Below are 19,644 nucleotides of genomic sequence, written 5' to 3' on the forward strand. Positions count from 1 at the left end.
GCAACAACGCCATGTTAATCTGAGCCTTGCTGTCGAAAAACCATATTAGTGTCCGACTTTCATCAGTTGCAGAAACACGCCCTCTGAATTCACCTTCCTCAACTTTCGTTTTCACTCGGTTGTTTTCGTTTTCAGTCGGTTGTTTTCGCCATTACGTCGATGCACGGCGCGGCCCATCGACGACGTATGGACAACGTTTTCACTCGGTTGTTTTCGTTTTCAGTCGGTTGTTTTCGCCATTACGTCGATGCACGGCGCGGCCCATCGACGACGTATGGACAACGTTTTCACTCGGTTGTTTTCGTTTTCACTCGGTTGTTTTCGTCATTACGTCGATGCACGGCGCGGCCCATCGACGACGCATGGACAACGTACACAACCTGCGTTTCACGTCTCCTGAAAAGTATCTCTGAGAAAACTACAATCAGTTCTCAAACTACAAACTGGTCCTTGTGGGTCCTATAACCGAGTAGTTTATCCCTGACGATTTATAGAAATATAAAATATTGAATGAAAATAAAGCAAATACACGTTAAACAAGAGTCAGTCTTCAAAAAGTGAGGATTTGATGTAATACTTGGTGTGATTATTGTTATTTAATGGAATGGTTTTGTCCTTAGTTGAGACTTTAATTAGACGAGCCGCTTCAGGCAATGAGGAAGACACATGCCCGCTTCCTTTTCCACAGTTTAAACTGGCAGTTGTTATTGTTGTGGAGGTCTGGGATTGAAGTTTTTGCAGATGGATTTTCCCGATCCTTCGTGTTATTCAGGCAAATAAGACAACTATACGCCATTTTACATGTAGCACTTCTTACCACACGTTGCAGTGTCGTGTTCATTTAGTAAAACGGGTGTAAAGTCTACCGAGATGTCTCTGCCACCGGAGAAAGCATCTGAACTAAAGCAGATCATACACAACCATCTGATCAAGGTAGCTACTTACCGAAGCATTTAAAAATGATCATTACCAATCTGATAGCTATATGAAGTCATTAAAACTCGTTTTTCAACCATTCCACAAATGTCTTGTTAACAAACTATTGTTTCAGCAAGTCGGTTAGGACGTCTACTTTGTGCATGACACAAGTCATGCACAGATTAATTCACTGTATCTAGCTATGTACAGGGAAACACTTCTAGTTAAAGAGAGACTGTTGCCATTGAGGGAGAACAGCCAGGAGTTGAACCATTCTGTTCTATGATTTAGTGACTCGTTGTAACGTGTGTTTTGTCAGATGAACATCCATAGGAAGATCAGGGATGTGTTGGCGGAGACCGTGAGAGAGGATCTGGACCCTGGACATAGCTCTCTGTCTGAGGAGGACTTCCTCCGGGCTCTGCAACGCAGGGGAATCGTAGACGATGTCATGAAGGATCTTCATTTCTCCAAGGTGAGTTATGGGAAATCCTCCGTTCAGCACGTTTTATTATCGGAGGTTGAATGCAGCTTTCTACAGAAGTTCAGATAGGACATGAATATACACAACAATTAATTCCCTTGTTATGTCGAGATCACAACTTATCTCATGGTCACTACATAACAAACGTTGTTTTATTGAGACCACGAGATAATCGAAAGTACCACACATCATCCATTCATTTAACATTTACATTTAAGTCATTTAGCAGACGCTCTTATCCAGAGCGACTTACAAATTGGTGCATTCACCTTATGACATCCAGTGGAACAGCCACTTTACAATAGTGCATCTACATATTTTCCCAGGGGGAGGGGGTGAGAAGGATTACTTTATCCTATCCTAGGTATTCCTTAAAGAGGTGGGGTTTCAGGTGTCTCCGGAAGGTGGTGATTGACTCCGCTGTCCTGGCATAATGAGGGAGTTTGTTCCACCATTGGGAGCTCAGAGCATAATGAACAGTTTTGACTGGGCTGAGCGGGAACTGTACTTCCTCAGTGGTAGGGAGGCGAGCAGGCCAGAGGTGGATGAACGCAGTGCCCTTATTTGGGTGTAGGGCCTGATCAGAGCCTGGAGGTACTGAGGTGCCGTTCCCTCACAGCTCCGTAGGCAAGCACCATGGTCTTGTAGCGGATTTGAGCTTCAACTGGAAGCCAGTGGAGAGAGCGGAGGAGCGGGGTGACGTGAGAGAACTTGGGAAGGTTGAACACTAGACGGGCTGCGGCGTTCTGGATGAGTTGAAGGGGTTTAATGGCACAGGCAGGGAGCCCAGCCAACAGCATGTTGCAGTAATCCAGACGGGAGATGACAAGTGCCTGGATTAGGACCTGCGCCGCTTCCTGTGTGAGGCAGGGTCATGTGATCTCTGCGGATGTTGTAGAGCATGAACCTACAGGAAGGGCCACCGCCTTGATGTTAGTTGAAACGACAGGGTGTTGTCCAGGATCACGCCAAGGTTCTTAGCGCTCTGGGAGGAGGACACAATGGAGTTGTCAACCGTGATGGCATAATGAGGTTTGAGATCATGGAACGGGCAGTCCTTCCCCGGGAGGAAGAGCAGCTCCGTCTTGTAGTGTTCAGCTTGAGATGGTGATCCGTCATCCACACTGATATGTCTGCCAGACATGCAGAGATGCGATCTCACCTGGTCATCAGAAGGGGGAAAGGAGAAGATTAATTGTGTGTCGATCTGCAAGCAATGATAGGAGAGACCATGTGAGGTTATGACAGAGCCAAGTGACTTGGTGATCTCAACAGAATAGGAGAGGGCCTAGAACAGAGCCCTGGGGACACCAGTGGTGAGCGCATGGTGAGGAGACAGATTGTGATCGCCACCTGGTAGGAGCGGTTTGTCAGGTAGGACGCAATCCAAGCGTGGGCCACGCCGGAGATGCTCAACTCGGAGAGGGTGGAGAGGAGGTTTCTGATGGTTCAGGTATCGAAGGCAGCCGATAGGTCTAGAAGGATGAGAGCAGAGGAGAGAGAGTTAGCTTTAGCGGTGCGGAGCGCCTCCGTGATACAGAGAAGAGCAGTCTCAGTTGAATGACTAGTCTTGAAACATGACTGATTTGGATCAAGAAGGTCATTCTGAGAGAGATAGCGGGAGATCTCAAGGATAATGAGGGGTTCAAGAGTTTTGGAGAGAAAAGAAAGAAGGGATACTGGTCTGTAGTTGTTGACATCGGAGGGATCAACATAATGAGGTTTTTTTCAGAAGGGGTGCAACTCTCGCTCTCTTGAAGACGGAAGGGACGTCAGCCATAATGAGGGGTTTCAGTGGATAAGTTGATGATCTCAAGGTGAGGTAAGGGAGAAGGTCTCCAAATGGTCTGGAGAAGAGAGGAGGGGATAGGGTCAAGCGGGCAGGTTGTTGGGGGTTTGGTGTCACAAGACGCGAGATTTCATCTGGAGAGAGAGGGGAGAAAGAGGTCAAGCACAGGGTAGGGGTTTGTGAGCAGAACAGCGGTGTCGTTTGACTTAGCAAACGAGGATCGGATGTCAACCTTCTTTTCAAAATGGTTGACGAAGTCATCTGCAGAGAGGGAGGAGGGGGGGGAGGAGGATTCAGGAGGGAGGAGAAGGTGGCAAAGAGCTTCCTAGGGTTTGAGGCAGATGCTTGGAATTTAGAGTGGTAGAAAGTGGCTTTGCAGCAGAGACAGAGGAGGAAAATGTAGAGAGGAGGGAGTGAAAGGATGCCAGGTCCGCAGGGAGTTTGTAGTGTTCATCCATTTCCGTGATCTGCCCGGAGCCCTGTTCTGTGAGTTCGCAATGAGTCGTCAAGCCACGGAGCGGGAGGGGAGGACCGAGCCGGCCTGGAAGATTGTAGGGACATAGAGAGTCAAAGGATGCAGAAAGGGAGGAGAGGAGGGTTGAGGAGGCAGAATCAGGAGATAGGTTGGAGAAGGTTTGAGCAGAGGGAAGAGATGTAGGATGGAAGAGGAGACAGCGGGGGAGAGAGATAAGGTTGGATCTCATACCATAATGAGTAGGGGTTTGGGAAGTGTTGGATGAGAGCGAGAGGGAAAAGGATACAAGGTAGTGGTCGGAGACATAATGGAGGGGAGTTTGCAATGAGGTTAGTGGAAAAACAGCATCAGTAAAGATGAGGGGGTTTGCCTGCCTTGTGAGTAGGGGGAAGGTGAGAGGGTGAGGTCAAAAGAGGAGAGGAGTGGAAAGAAGGAGGCAGAGAGGAATGAGTCAAAGGTAGACGTGGGGAGGTTCTCCCAGAACTGTGAGAGGTGAGCCGTCCTCAGGAAAGGAGCTTATCAAGTTGCATCAAGCTCATTGATGAACTCTGAGGGGACCTGGAGGCATAAATGATAAGGATGTTAAGCTTGAAAGGGCTGGTAACTGTGACAGCATGAAATTCAAAGGAGGCGATAGACAGATGGGTAAGGGGAGAAAGAGAGAATGACCACTTGGGAGAGATAAGGATCCCGATGCCACCACCCCGCTGACCAGAAGCTCTTGGTGTTCAGAACACGTGGGCGGACGAATCTCAGAGAGCAGTAGTGTTCATAACAGTGTTATCTGTGGTGATCCATGTTTCTGTCAGTGCCATAAGTCGTGGAACATAATGAGGGAGGCATAGGCTGAGATGAACTCTGCCTTGTTGGCTGCAGATCGGCAGTTCCAGAGGCTTTGAGACCTGGAACTCCACGTGGGTGTGCGTCTGGGACCACCAGATTAGGGTTTGTAGTGGCCACGCGGTGTGGAGCGTTGTATGGTCTGTGCAGAGAGGAGAGAACAGGGATAGACAGTGTTCATAGTTGACAGGCTACAGAAGACACGCTAATGCAAGGAGATTGAATGACAAGTGGACTACACGTCTCAAATGTTCAGAAAGTTAAGCTTACGTAGCAAGAATCTTATTGACTAAAATGATTAAAATGATACAGTACTGCTGAAGTAGGCTAGCTGGCAGTGGCTGCGTTGTTGACTTTGTAGGCTAGCTGGCAGTGGCTGCGTTGTTGACACTACACTAATCAAGTTGTTCCGTTGAGTGTAATAGTTTCTACAGTGCTGCTATTCGGGGGCTAGCTGGCTAGCTAGCAGTGTTGATTACGTTACGTTAAAAGAACGACAACAATTATCTTTGATACACAGACACAGACGGCTATGTAGCTAGCTATGTAGCGAGCTACGATCAAACAAATCAAAGTTGTGCTGTAATGAAATGAAATATGTGATACTACCTGTGGAGCGAATGCGGAATGCGGGTTGTTGAGTGCGGAAGTTCTATTCAGTAGACGTTGGCTAGCTGTTGGCTAGCTAGCAGTGTCTCCTACGTTAAGGACGACAAATAGCTGGCTAGATAACCTCAGTAAATTAAGATAATCACTCTAAGACTACACGCTCTAAACTACACAATTATCTTGGATACGAAGACAGCAAAGACAACTATGTAGCTAGCTAACACTACACTAATCAAGTCGTTCAGTTGAGTGTAATAGTTTCTACAGTGCTGCAATTCGGTGCATTCATTTGTTCAGATGCACCGTGCAAGGATTTAACCACCTCATCAAGGAGTCCTGTGGCTGTATTGGTCACAATGCACTCCTGGGGCATTTAAGCCCCGAACAATGCCTGACAAGCAGCCCTGTCTCCCAGGCTGTGTACCGCCCCCAAGACCACAGCCAATCACATGCAAGTTTGTAGTGTTCATGACAAGTTGTGATCTCAACATAATGAGGGGGTTTGTAGTGTTCATGACATAAGTTGTGATCTCAACATAATGAGGGGGTTTGTAGTGTTCATAAGTTGTGATCTCAACATAATGAGGGGGTTTGTAGTGTTCATAACATTAGTTGTGATCTCAACATAATGAGGGGTTTGTAGTGTTCATGACAAGTTGTGATCTCAACATAACGAGGGGGTTTGTAGTGTTCATGACAAGTTGTGATCTCAACATAATGAGGGGGTTTGTAGTGTTCATGACATAAGTTGTGATCTCAACATAATGAGGGGTTTGTAGTGTTCATAACATAAGTTGTGATCTCAACATAATGAGGGGGTTTGTAGTGTTCATAACATAAATAAGTTGTCATCTCAACATAATGAGGGGTTTGTTTTATGTCCTCTCTGGTCTTCCGTACCTTCATAACGTTGACAGTTTTTTGACAGGAAGTGCCTGACACTGAGTTAGGACTCCAGAACACTCCGAAGCCTGCAACTCACTTTATTGACAAGGACCCGACGAAGCTCAAGAAAAGTAAGAAACTGTCACCGAGGAGATTGAGCGAGAACCTGACGTTCCCTTACTACTGTTCAGGGTCAAACGATTGTATTTCTGTCCTCCCAGCCAACATGGACCCAGCGAGGAGGTACCTGTACCTCCAGGTCCTGGGGGGTAAGGCCTTTCTAGAGCACCTCCAGGAGCCAGAGCCTCTACCTGGTCAGGTCTGCTCCACCTTCACCCTCTACCTGCACTTCAGGAACCAGCGCTTCCGCTCCAAGCCTGTCCCCTGTGCCTGTGAGCCAGACCTGCAGGAGGGCTTCCTGCTGGAGATACACAGAGAGGGACTGGGTAAAGACGGGTTGACTTCCTGATGTTACACAACTGGTTTACTGTAGACAACATTGTCTCCTTTAATTTATCTTTAATCCTGTTTACTAGTAGTCCTGTTTACTAGTAGTCCTGTTTACTAGTAGTCCTGTTTACTAGTAGTCCTGTTTACTAGTAACCCTGTTTACTAGTAGCCCTGTTTACTAGTAGCCCTGTTTACTAGTAGTCCTGTTTACTAGTAGCCCTGTTTACTAGTAGCCCTGTTTACTAGTAGTCCTGTTTACTAGTAGTCCTGTTTACTAGTAGCCCTGTTTACTAGTAGCCCTGTTTACTAGTAGTCCTGTTTACTAGTAGTCCTTTTTACTATAGTATACTTGGCTCATTGAGCTCTAGCGACTCCTTGTGGCAGGCCAGGTGCCTGCAGGCTGACCTCGGTCGTCAGTTTGAACGGTGTTTCCTCTGACACGGTGGTGCGGCTGGCTTCCTGGTTAAACCTGACGGTGTTTCCTCTGACACGGTGGTGCGGCTGGCTTCCTGGTTTAGTGGGCTGTGTTTCCTCTGACACGGTGGTGCGGCTGGCTTCCTGGTTAAACCGGCTGTGTTTCCTCTGACACGGTGATGCGGCTGGCTTCCTGGTTAAACCTGGCGGTGTTTCCTCTGACACGGTGGTGCGGCTGGCTTCCTGGTTTAGTGGGCTGTGTTTCCTCTGACACGGTGGTGCGGCTGGCTTCCTGGTTAAACCGGCTGTGTTTCCTCTGACACGGTGGTGCGGCTGGCTTCCTGGTTAAACCGGCTGTGTTTCCTCTGACACGGTGGTGCGGCTGGCTTCCTGGTTAAACCGGCGGTGTTTCCTCTGACACGGTGGTGCGGCTGGCTTCCTGGTTAAACCGGCTGTGTTTCCTCTGACACGGTGGTGCGGCTGGCTTCCTGGTTAAACCGGCGGTGTTTCCTCTGACACGGTGGTGCGGCTGGCTTCCGGGTTAAACCTGGCTGTGTTTCCTCTGACACGGTGGTGCGGCTGGCTTCCTGGTTAAACCTGGCGGTGTTTCCTCTGACACGGTGGTGCGGCTGGCTTCCTGGTTTAGTGGGCTGTGTTTCCTCTGACACGGTGGTGCGGCTGGCTTCCTGGTTAAACCGGCGGTGTTTCCTCTGACACGGTGGTGCGGCTGGCTTCCGGGTTAAACCTGGCTGTGTTTCCTCTGACACGGTGGTGCGGCTGGCTTCCTGGTTAAACCTGGCGGTGTTTCCTCTGACACGGTGGTGCGGCTGGCTTCCTGGTTTAGTGGGCTGTGTTTCCTTTGACACGGTGGTGCGGCTGGCTTCCTGGTTAAACCTGGCGGTGTTTCCTCTGACACGGTGGTGCGGCTGGCTTCCTGGTTAAACCGGCTGTGTTTCCTCTGACACGGTGGTGCGGCTGGCTTCCTGGTTAAACCGGCTGTGTTTCCTCTGACACGGTGGTGCGGCTGGCTTCCTGGTTAAACCGGCGGTGTTTCCTCTGACACGGTGGTGCGGCTGGCTTCCTGGTTAAACCGGCGGTGTTTCCTCTGACACGGTGGTGCGGCTGGCTTCCGGGTTAAACCTGGCTGTGTTTCCTCTGACACGGTGGTGCGGCTGGCTTCCTGGTTAAACCTGGCGGTGTTTCCTCTGACACGGTGGTGCGGCTGGCTTCCTGGTTTAGTGGGCTGTGTTTCCTCTGACACGGTGGTGCGGCTGGCTTCCTGGTTAAACCGGCTGTCTTTCCTCTGACACGGTGGTGCGGCTGGCTTCCTGGTTAAACCTGGCGGTGTTTCCTCTGACACGGTGGTGCGGCTGGCTTCCGGGTTAAACCGGCTGTGTTTCCTCTGACATGGTGGTGTGGCTGGCTTCCTGGTTAAACCGGCTGTGTTTCCTGTGACTCGGTGGTGCGGCTGGCTTCCGGGTTAAACCTGTCGGTGTTTCCTCTGACACGGTGGTGCGCCAGGCATTCCAGTTTAAACCTGGCGGGTGTTAAGAAGCGCGGTTTGTCGGGTCACGTTTCAGAGGACGCACAACTCGTCTCCAGAGCCCGTTGGGGAGTCGATGAGACAAGATGGGAATTGGGGAAGAAAAGGGGATACAACAACAACAACAACAACGTAATAACTGATCATCTCTGAACAGGCTTATTGTCCGTGACCTTCCTTTGTCTCTGTGTCTTACAGGCGATGGCAGTAAGATGGCAGATGCCACCACGATGTTGTCTATCTGTGACCCGGTCCACCTGGTGTTGATAAAGAGAGACGCGTCCAGCGAGACCACCCTGGTCTCCTCTTACTTCCTGGACTGGAGGACCGTCCTCTCTCTCCCTCTGGGAAGACCAGCATTGCCGTAGAGCTGCTTGGAGTCGGTAAGGACGCTAAGGGTTAAACTATTTGAGGTTTAAATTTCTGAAGGAAAATTAACCTGCATTTTCTATGAATTAGCCTGATTTACACCCAGTTAAATACATAGAAATGAAAGACTAAAGAGAGGGAACACATCCTGTCTGCTGTTCTGGGTTTCTGTTCTGTTCCAACTGTCGGTAGTGAATGTAAGGTGTTTCTGTTCTGTCCTAACAGGTAGTGAGTGTAAGGTGTTTCTGTTCTGTCCTAACAGGTAGTGAATGGAAGGTGTTTCTGTTCTGTCCTAACAGGTAGTGAGTGTAAGGTGTTTCTGTTCTGTCCTAACAGGTAGTGAGTGGAAGGTGTTTCTGTTCTGTCCTAACAGGTAGTGAGTGTAAGGTGTTTCTGTTCTGTCCTAACAGGTAGTGAATGTAAGGTGTTTCTGTTCTGTCCTAACAGGTAGTGAGTGGAAGGTGTTTCTGTTCTGTCCTAACAGGTAGTGAGTGGAAGGTGTTTCTGTTCTGTCCTAACAGGTAGTGAGTGTAAGGTGTTTCTGTTCTGTCCTAACAGGTAGTGAGTGGAAGGTGTTTCTGTTCTGTCCTAACAGGTGTTCAGTATATCTCCTCTGTATCCTAACAGGTGTTCAGTATATCTCCTCTGTATCCTAACAGGTAGTGAATGTAAGGTGACTGCTGGTGTACTCAACATGAGTCTTGACCTTTACCCTCCTCTGTCAGAGATCCTGTCACCTGACATCATCACCACACAGGTCAGAGACTGGTCGTAATGCTGCTATGCTCTGTCATGTTGTCACGCTATGATTCACTTCCTTCCTAAGAGGCAGACATTTATATGGTTCCTCCCTAAGAGGCAGACATATGGTTCCTCCCTAAGAGGCAGACATATGGTTCCTCCCTAAGAGGCAGACATATGGTTCCTCCCTAAGAGGCAGACATATGGTTCCTCCCTAAGAGGCAGACATATGGTTCCTCCCTAAGAGGCAGACATGTGGCTCCTCCCTAGGAGGCAGACATGTGGTTCCTCCCTAGGAGGCAGACATGTGGTTCCTCCCTAGGAGGCAGACATGTGGTTCCTCCCTAGGAGGCAGACATGTGGTTCCTCCCTAGGAGGCAGACATGTGGTTCCTCCCTAGGAGGCAGACATGTGGTTCCTCCCTAGGAGGCAGACATGTGGTTCCTCCCTAGGAGGCAGACATGTGGTTCCTCCCTAGGAGGCAGACATGTGGTTCCTCCCTAGGCAGACATGTGGAGAGGCAGACATGTGGTTCCTCCTAGGAGGCAGACATGTGGTTCCTCCCTAGGAGGCAGACATGTGGTTCCTCCCTAGGAGGCAGACATGTGGTTCCTCCCTAGGAGGCAGACATGTGGTTCCTCCCTAGGAGGCAGACATGTGGTTCCTCCCTAGGAGGCAGACATGTGGTTCCTCCCTAGGAGGCAGACATGTGGTTCCTCCCTAGGAGGCAGACATGTGGTTTCCCTAGGAGGCCCTGGGAGGCAGACATGTGGTTCCTCCCTAGGAGCAGAGGCAGAGGCAGACATGTGGTTCCTCCCTAGGAGGCAGACATGTGGTTCCTCCCTAGGCAGACATGTGGTTCCTCCCTAGGAGGCAGACATGTGGTTCCTCCCTAGGAGGCAGACATGTGGTTCCTCCCTAGGAGGCAGACATGTGGTTCCTCCCTAGGAGGCAGACATGTGGTTCCTCCCTAGGAGGCAGACATGTGGTTCCTCCCTAGGAGGCAGACATGTGGTTCCTCCCTAGGAGGCAGACATGTGGTTCCTCCCTAGGAGGCAGACATGTGGTTCCTCCCTAGGAGGCAGATGTGGCAGACATGTGGTTCCTCAGACCTAGGAGGCAGACATGTGGTTCCTCCCTAGGAGGCAGACATGTGGTTCCTCCCTAGGAGGCAGACATGTGGTTCCTCCCTAGGAGGCAGACATGTGGTTCCTCCCTAGGAGGCAGACATGTGGTTCCTCCCTAGGAGGCAGACATGTGGTTCCTCCCTAGGAGGCAGACATGTGGTTCCTCCCTAGGAGGCAGACATGTGGTTCCTCCCTGACATGTGGTTCCTCCCTAGGAGGCAGACATGTGGTTCCTCCCTAGGAGGCAGACATGTGGTTCCTCCCTAGGAGGCAGACATGTGGTTCCTCCCTAGGAGGCAGACATGTGGTTCCTCCCTAGGAGGCAGACATGTGGTTCCTCCCTAGGAGGCAGACATGTGGTTCCTCCCTAGGAGGCAGACATGTGGTTCCTCCCTAGGAGGCAGACATGTGGTTCCTCCCTAGGAGGCAGACATGTGGTTCCTAGGAGGCAGACATGTGGTTCCTCCCTAGGAGGCAGACATGTGGTTCCTCCCTAGGAGGCAGGAGGCAGACATGTGGTTCCTCCCTAGGAGGCAGACATGTGGTTCCTCCCTAGGAGGCAGACATGTGGTTCCTCCCTACATGTGGGAGGCAGACATGTGGTTCCTCCCTAGGAGGCAGACATGTGGTTCCTCCCTAGGAGGCAGACATGTGGTTCCTCCCTAGGAGGCAGACATGTGGTTCCTCCCTAGGAGGCAGACATGTGGTTCCTCCCTAGGAGGCAGACATGTGGTTCCTCCCTAGGAGGCAGACATGTGGTTCCTCCCTAGGAGGCAGACATGTGGTTCCTCCCTAGGAGGCAGACATGTGGTTCCTCCCTAGGAGGCAGACATGTGGTTCCTCAGACATGTGGTTCCTCCCTAGGAGGCAGACATGTGGTTCCTCCCTAGGAGGCAGACATGTGGTTCCTCCCTAGGAGGCAGACATGTGGTTCCTCCCTAGGAGGCAGACATGTGGTTCCTAGGAGGCAGACATGTGGTTCCTCCCTAGGAGGCAGACATGTGGTTCCTCCCTAGGAGGCAGACATGTGGTTCCATGTGGTTCCCCTAGGAGGCAGACATGTGGTTCCTCCCTAGGAGGCAGACATGTGGTTCCTGTGGTTCCTCCCTAGGAGGCAGACATGTGGTTCCTCCTAGGAGGCAGACATGTGGTTCCTCCCTAGGAGGCAGACATGTGGTTCCATGTGGTTCCCTAGGAGGCAGACATGTGGTTCCTCCCTACGGGAGGCAGACATGTGGTTCCTCCCTAGGAGGCAGACATGTGGTTCCTCCCTAGGGACGGTGGGCAGACATGTGGTTCCTCCCTAGGAGGGACAGGCCTAGGAGGCAGACATGTGGTTCCTCCCTAGGAGGCAGACATGTGGTTCCTCCCTAGGAGGCAGACATGTGGTTCCTCCCTAGGAGGCAGACATGTGGTTCCTCCCTAGGAGGCAGACATGTGTTTCCTCCCTAGGGATGTGGCAGACATGTGGTTCCTCCCTAGGAGGCAGACATGTGGTTCCTCCCTAGGAGGCAGCAGACATGTGGTTCCTCCCTAGGAGGCAGACATGTGGTTCCTCCCTAGGAGGCAGACATGTGGTTCCTCCCTAGGAGGCAGACATGTGGTTCCTCCCTAGGAGGCAGACATGTGGTTCCTCCCTAGGAGGCAGACATGTGGTTCCTCCCTAGGAGGCAGACATGTGGTTCCTCCCTAGGAGGCAGACATGTGGTTCCTCCCTAGGAGGCAGACATGTGGTTCCTCCCTAGGAGGCAGACATGTGGTTCCTCCCTAGGAGGCAGACATGTGGTTCCTCCCTAGGAGGCAGACATGTGGTTCCTCCCTAGGAGGCAGACATGTGGTTCCTCCCTAGGAGCAGCAGACATGTGGTTCCTCCCTAGGAGGCAGACATGTGGTTCCTCCCTAGGAGGCAGACATGTGGTTCCTCCCTAGGAGGCAGACATGTGGTTCCTCCCTAGGAGGCAGACAGGAGGCAGACATGTGGTTCCTCCCTAGGAGGCAGACATGTGGTTCCTCCCTAGGAGGCAGACATGTGGTTCCTCCCTAGGAGGCAGACATGTGGTTCCTCCCTAGGAGGCAGACATGTGGTAGGAGGCAGACATGTGGTTCCTCCCTAGGAGGCAGACATGTGGTTCCTCCCTAGGAGGCAGACATGTGGTTCCTCCCTAGGAGGCAGACATGTGGTTCCTCCCTAGGAGGCAGACATGTGGTTCCTCCCTAGGAGGGAGGTTCCTCCCAGAGGCAGACATGTGGTTCCTCCCTAGGAGGCAGACATGTGGTTCCTCCCTAGGAGGCAGACATGTGGTTCCTCCCTGGGAGGCAGACATTAGGAGGCAGTTCCTCCCTAGGAGGCAGACATGTGGTTCCTTAGGAGGCAGATGGTTCCAGAGGCAGACATGTGGTTCCTCCCTAGGAGGCAGACATGTGGTGAGGCAGACATGTGGTTCCTCCCTAGGAGGCAGACATGTGGTTCCTCCCTAGGAGGCAGACATGTGGTTCCTCCCTAGGAGGCAGACATGTGGTTCCTCCTAGGAGGCAGACATGTGGTTCCTCCCTAGGAGGCAGACATGTGGTTCCTCCCTAGGAGGCAGACATGTGGTTCCTCCCTAGGAGGCAGACATGTGGTTCCTCCCTAGGAGGCAGACATGTGGTTCCTCCCTAGGAGGCAGACATGTGGTTCCTCCCTAGGAGGCAGACATGTGGTTCCTCCCTAGGAGGCAGACATGTGGTTCCTCCCTAGGAGGCAGACATGTGGTTCCTCCCTAGGAGGCAGACATGTGGTTCCTCCCTAGGAGGCAGACATGTGGTTCCTCCCTAGGAGGCAGACATGTGGTTCCTCCCTAGGAGGCAGACATGTGGTTCCTCCCTAGGAGGCAGACATGTGGTTCCTCCCTAGGAGGCAGACATGTGGTTCCTCCCTAGGAGGCAGACATGTGGTTCCTCCCTAGGAGGCAGACATGTGGTTCCTCCCTAGGAGGCAGACATGTGGTTCCTCCTAGGAGGCAGACATGTGGTTGTTCTCCCTAGGAGGCAGACATGTGGTTCCTCCCTAGGAGGCAGACATGTGGTTCCTCCCTAGGAGGCAGACATGTGGTTCCTCCCTAGGAGGCAGACATGTGGTTCCTCCCTAGGAGGCAGACATGTGGTTCCTCCTAGGAGGCAGACATGTTCCTCCCTAGGAGGCAGACATGTGGTTCCTCCCTAGGAGGCAGACATGTGGTTCCTCCCTAGGAGGCAGACATGTGGTTCCTCCCTAGGAGGCAGACATGTGGTTCCTCCCTAGGAGGCAGACATGTGGTTCCTCCCTAGGAGGCAGACATGTGGTTCCTCCCTAGGAGGCAGACATGTGGTTCCTCCCTAGGAGGCAGACATGTGGTTCCTCCCTAGGAGGCAGACATGTGGTTCCTCCCTAGGAGGCAGACTGACATGTGGTTCCTCCCTATGAGGCAGACATGTGGTTCCTCCCTAGGAGGCAGACATGTGGTTCCTCCCTAGGAGGCAGACATGTGGTTCCTCCCTAGGAGGCAGACATGTGGTTCCTCCCTAGGAGGCAGACATGTGGTTCCTCCCTAGGAGGCAGACATGTGGTTCCTCCCTAGGAGGCAGACATGTGGTTCCTCCCTAGGAGGCAGACATGTGGTTCCTCCCTAGGAGGCAGACATGTGGTTCCTCCCTAGGAGGCAGACATGGTTCCTCCCTAGGAGGCAGACATGTGGTTCCTCCCTAGGAGGCAGACATGTGGTTCCTTCCTCCTCCCTAGGAGGCAGACATGTGGTTCCTCCCTAGGAGGCAGACATGTGGTTCCTCCCTAGGAGGCAGACATGTGGTTCCTCCCTAGGAGGCAGACATGTGGCTCCTCCCTAGGAGGCAGACATGTGGCTCCTCCCTAGGAGGCAGACATGTGGCTCCTCCCTAGGAGGCAGACATGTGGCTCCTCCCTAGGAGGCCTCCCTAGGAGGCAGACATGTGGCTCCTCCCTAGGAGGCAGACATGTGGCTCCTCCCTAGGAGGCAGACATGTGGCTCCTCCCTAGGAGGCAGACATGTGGCTCCTCCCTAGGAGGCAGACATGTGGCTCCTCCCTAGGAGGCAGACATGTGGCTCCTCCCTAGGAGGCAGACATGTGGCTCCTCCCTAGGAGGCAGACATGTGGCTCCTCCCTAGGAGGCAGACATGTGGCTCCTCCCTAAGAGGCAGACATATGGCTCCTCCCTAAGAGGCAGACATATGGCTCCTCCCTAAGAGGCAGGGGTTGATAGTGATTGTTACTGGTGTTTATTGTTTACAGCAGTCCCTAAGAGGCAGGGGTTGATGGTGTTTATTGTTTACAGCAGTCCCTAAGAGGCAGGGGTTGATAGTGATTGTTACTGGTGTTTATTGTTTACAGCAGTCCCTAAGAGGCAGGGGTTGATAGTGATTGTTACTGGTGTTTATTGTTTACAGCAGTCCCTAAGAGGCAGGGGTTGATGGTGTTTATTGTTTACAGCAGTCCCTAAGAGGCAGGGGTTGATAGTGTTTATTGTTTACAGCAGTCCCTAAGAGGCAGGGGTTGATGGTGTTTATTGTTTACAGCAGTCCCTAAGAGGCAGGGGTTGATAGTGTTTATTGTTTACAGCAGTCCCTAAGAGGCAGGGGTTGATGGTGTTTATTGTTTACAGCAGTCCCTAAGAGGCAGGGGTTGATGGTGTTTATTGTTTACAGCAGTCCCTAAGAGGCAGGGGTTGATGGTGTTTATTGTTTACAGCAGTCCCTAAGAGGCAGGGGTTGATAGTGTTTATTGTTTACAGCAGTCCCTAAGAGGCAGGGGTTGATAGTGTTTATTGTTTACAGCAGTCCCTAAGAGGCAGGGGTTGATGGTGTTTATTGTTTACAGCAGTCCCTAAGAGGCAGGGGTTGATAGTGATTGTTACTGGTGTTTATTGTTTACAGCAGTCCCTAAGAGGCAGGGGTTGATAGTGATTGTTACTGGTGTTTATTGTTTACAGCAGTCCTTAAGAGGCAGGGGTTGATAGTGATTGTTACTGGTGTTTATTGTTTACAGCAGTCCCTAAGAGGCAGGGGTTGATAGTGATTGTTACTGGTGTTTATTGTTTACAGCAGTCCCTAAGAGGCAGGGGTTGATAGTGATTGTTACTGGTGTTTATTGTTTACAGCAGTCCCTAAGAGGCAGGGGTTGATAGTGATTGTTACTGGTGTTTATTGTTTACAGCAGTCCCTAAGAGGCAGGGGTTGATAGTGATTGTTACTGGTGTTTATTGTTTACAGCAGTCCCTAAGAGGCAGACGTTGATAGTGATTGTTACTGGTGTTTATTGTTTACAGCAGTCCCTAAGAGGCAGGGGTTGATGGTGTTTATTGTTTACAGCAGTCCCTAAGAGGCAGGGGTTGATAGTGTTTATTGTTTACAGCAGTCCCTAAGAGGCAGGGGTTGATAGTGATTGTTACTGGTGTTTATTGTTTACAGCAGTCCCTAAGAGGCAGGGGTTGATGGTGTTTATTGTTTACAGCAGTCCCTAAGAGGCAGGGGTTGATGGTGTTTATTGTTTACAGCAGTCCCTAAGAGGCAGGGGTTGATAGTGTTTATTGTTTACAGCAGTCCCTAAGAGGCAGGGGTTGATGGTGTTTATTGTTTACAGCAGTCCCTAAGAGGCAGGGGTTGATGGTGTTTATTGTTTACAGCAGTCCCTAAGAGGCAGGGGTTGATAGTGTTTATTGTTTACAGCAGTCCCTAAGAGGCAGGGGTTGATAGTGATTGTTACTGGTGTTTATTGTTTACAGCAGTCCCTAAGAGGCAGGGGTTGATAGTGATTGTTACTGGTGTTTATTGTTTACAGCAGTCCCTAAGAGGCAGGGGTTGCTAGTGATTGTTACTGGTGTTTATTGTTTACAGCAGTCCCTAAGAGGCAGGGGTTGATAGTGATTGTTACTGGTGTTTATTGTTTACAGCAGTCCCTAAGAGGCAGGGGTTGATGGTGTTTATTGTTTACAGCAGTCCCTAAGAGGCAGGGGTTGATAGTGTTTATTGTTTACAGCAGTCCCTAAGAGGCAGGGGTTGATAGTGATTGTTACTGGTGTTTATTGTTTACAGCAGTCCCTAAGAGGCAGGGGTTGATGGTGTTTATTGTTTACAGCAGTCCCTAAGAGGCAGGGGTTGATGGTGTTTATTGTTTACAGCAGTCCCTAAGAGGCAGGGGTTGATAGTGTTTATTGTTTACAGCAGTCCCTAAGAGGCAGGGGTTGATGGTGTTTATTGTTTACAGCAGTCCCTAAGAGGCAGGGGTTGATAGTGTTTATTGTTTACAGCAGTCCCTAAGAGGCAGGGGTTGATAGTGTTTATTGTTTACAGCAGTTCCTAAGAGGCAGGGGTTGATGGTGTTTATTGTTTACAGCAGTCCCTAAGAGGCAGGCGTTGATGGTGTTTATTGTTTACAGCAGTCCCTAAGATGTCATAAGGTGAATGCACCAATTTGTAAGTCGCTCTGGATAAGAGCGTCTGCTAAATGACTTAAATGTAATTTAAATGTAAGAGGCAGGGGTTGATGGTGTTTATTGTTTACAGCAGTCCCTAAGAGGCAGGAGTTGATAGTGATTGTTACTGGTGTTTATTGTTTACAGCAGTCCCTGGAGCGGCAGAAGACGGCGGAGAAGGAGAGGCTGTTTCTGGTTTATGCCAAACAGTGGTGGAGAGAGTTTCTAGAGATCAGACCTGCCAACCAATCCAAACTGGTCAAGATCTTTGCTCAGGTCCTCACATTGTTAATACTTGTGTATTAATATAATACTGATGTGTTAGTGTTTAATAATATTCAAAAACATTGTTTTGTGTGTGTTTTTTAGGATGAGAATGGTGTCAACCGGACAGTGTGTTAGCCGTGCTGGGTGTTAGCCGTGCTGGGTGTTAGCCGTGCTGGGTGTTAGCCGTGCTGGGTGTTAGCCGTGCTGGGTGTTAGCCGTGCCCTGCTGGGTGTTAGCCGTGCCCTGCTGGGTGTTAGCCGTGCTGGGTGGTAGTCGTGCCGTGCTGGGTGTTAGCCGTGCTGGGTGTTAGCCGTGCTGGGTGTTAGCCGTGCTGGGTGTTGGCTGTGCTGGGTGGTAGTCGTGCCGTGCTGGGTGTTAGCCGTGCTGGGTGTTAGCCGTGCCGTGCTGGGTGTTAGCCGTGCTGGGTGGTAGTCGTGCCGTGCTGGGTGTTAGCCGTGCTGGGTGTTAGCCGTGCTGGGTGTTAGCCGTGCTGGGTGTTAGCCGTGCTGGGTGGTAGCCTTGCCGTACTCTGGGTGTTAGCCGTGCCGTGCTGGGTGTTAGCCGTGCCGTGCTGGGTGTTAGCCGTGCCGTGCTGGGTGTTAGCCGTGCCGTGCTGGGTGTTAGCCGTGCTGGGTGTTAGCCGTGCTGGGTGGTAGTCGTGCCGTGCTGGGTGTTAGCCGTGCTGGGTGTTAGCCGTGCTGGGTGGTAGCCTTGCCGTACTCTGGGTGTTAGCCGTGCCGTGCTGGGTGTTAGCCGTGCTGGGTGTTAGCCGTGCTGGGTGTTAGCCGTGCTGGGTGTTAGCCGTGCTGGGTGGTAGCCTTGCCGTACTCTGGGTGTTAGCCGTGCCGTGCTGGGTGTTAGCCGTGCCCTGCTGGGTGTTAGCCGTGCCCTGCTGGGTGTTAGCCGTGCCGTGCTGGGTGTTAGCCGTGCCGTGCTGGGTGTTAGCCGTGCCGTGCTGGGTGTTAGCCGTGCTGGATGTTAGCCGTGCCGTGCTGGGTGTTAGCCGTGCTGGGTGGTAGCCGTGCCGGGTGGTAGCCGTGCCATGCTGGGTGTTAGCCGTGCCGTGCTGGGTGTTAGCCGTGCCGTGCGTGCTGGGTGTTAGCCGTGCCGTGCTGGGTGGTAGCCGTGCGTGCTGGGTGGTAGCCTAGCTGGGTGTTGCCGTGCTGGGTGTTAGCCGTGCTGGGTGTTAGCCGTGCCGTGCTGGGTGTTAGCCGTGCTGGGTGGTAGCCGTGCCGGCTGGGTTAGCCGTGCCGTGCTGGGTGTTAGCCGTGCCTGCTGGGTGTTAGCCGCCGTGCTGGGTGGTAGCCGTGCCGTGCTGGGTGGTAGCCTAGCTGGGTGTTAGCCGTGCTGGGTGTTAGCCGTGCCGTGCCGGGTGGTAGCCATGCCGTGCTGGGTGTTAGCCGTGCCGTGCTGGGTGGTAGCCGTGCCGTGCTGGGTGGTAGCCTAGCTGGGTGTTAGCCGTGCCGTGCTGGGTGTTAGCCGTGCTGGGTGTTAGCCGTGCTGGGTGTTAGCCGTGCTGGGTGGTAGCCGTGCCGTGCTGGGTGGTAGCCGTGCCGTGCTGGGTGGTAGCCTAGCTGGGTGTTAGCCGTGCTGGGTGGTAGCCGTGCCGTGCTGGGTGTTAGCCTAGCTGGGTGTTAGCCGTGCTAGGTGGTAGCCGTGCCGTGCTGGGTGTTAGCCATGCTGGGTGTTAGCCGTGCTGGGTGGTAGCCGTGCCGTGCTGGGTGTTAGCCTAGCTGGGTGTTAGCCGTGCTAGGTGTTATCCGGGCTGTATTTGAACTTTCTGTGTTGCTTGCAGGATGAGAACGGCGTCAACAGGCCGGTGTGTTCCTACGTGCGTGTCCTGCGTGCTGGTCGTCTCCTGGAGAGTCCCCGTCAGGCGGCCCGCTTTGTTAGCCTGCTGGGCCTGGAGAAAGCCCCTGTGGTCGGGGGAGGAGGAGGGGGCAAACAGGAGCAGTGGTGCTCCCTTTCGCCTTCCTCTGTAGAAACAAGGTGAGGACCGGCTCTGTTCTGAACCACACACACACAGCCGTAAGCATTTAGACAGCTGTAATGCTATGATGTCTTTAACCTCTGAACTCCTCTCTCTGTGTTCTAATCCTCAGTGGTGGAATTGTAAAATAATTGATTTCTGAAACGGTTAGACGGCCTGTTATGAGAAGATTTATTTATATCCTGATGGACGGTTCTGGGATTTCCCCAGTGCAGCAGAATGAATAAATGCCTCCCCTTTCTATCCTCTCTCCTCTCCTCTTCTATCCCCTCTCCTCTCC

At 52.0% G+C, this 19,644-nt stretch overlaps 1 pseudogene; it reads left to right on the forward strand.

The window, feature by feature from the left end:
• Positions 1-669: 669 nt before the first annotated feature.
• Positions 670-19,644, forward strand: part of LOC124017970 — a 33,251-nt pseudogene continuing 14,276 nt past the window's right edge.

This window comes from Oncorhynchus gorbuscha, unplaced genomic scaffold, assembly GCF_021184085.1.
Source record: "Oncorhynchus gorbuscha isolate QuinsamMale2020 ecotype Even-year unplaced genomic scaffold, OgorEven_v1.0 Un_scaffold_360, whole genome shotgun sequence".
Classification (NCBI taxonomy): domain Eukaryota; kingdom Metazoa; phylum Chordata; class Actinopteri; order Salmoniformes; family Salmonidae; genus Oncorhynchus; species Oncorhynchus gorbuscha.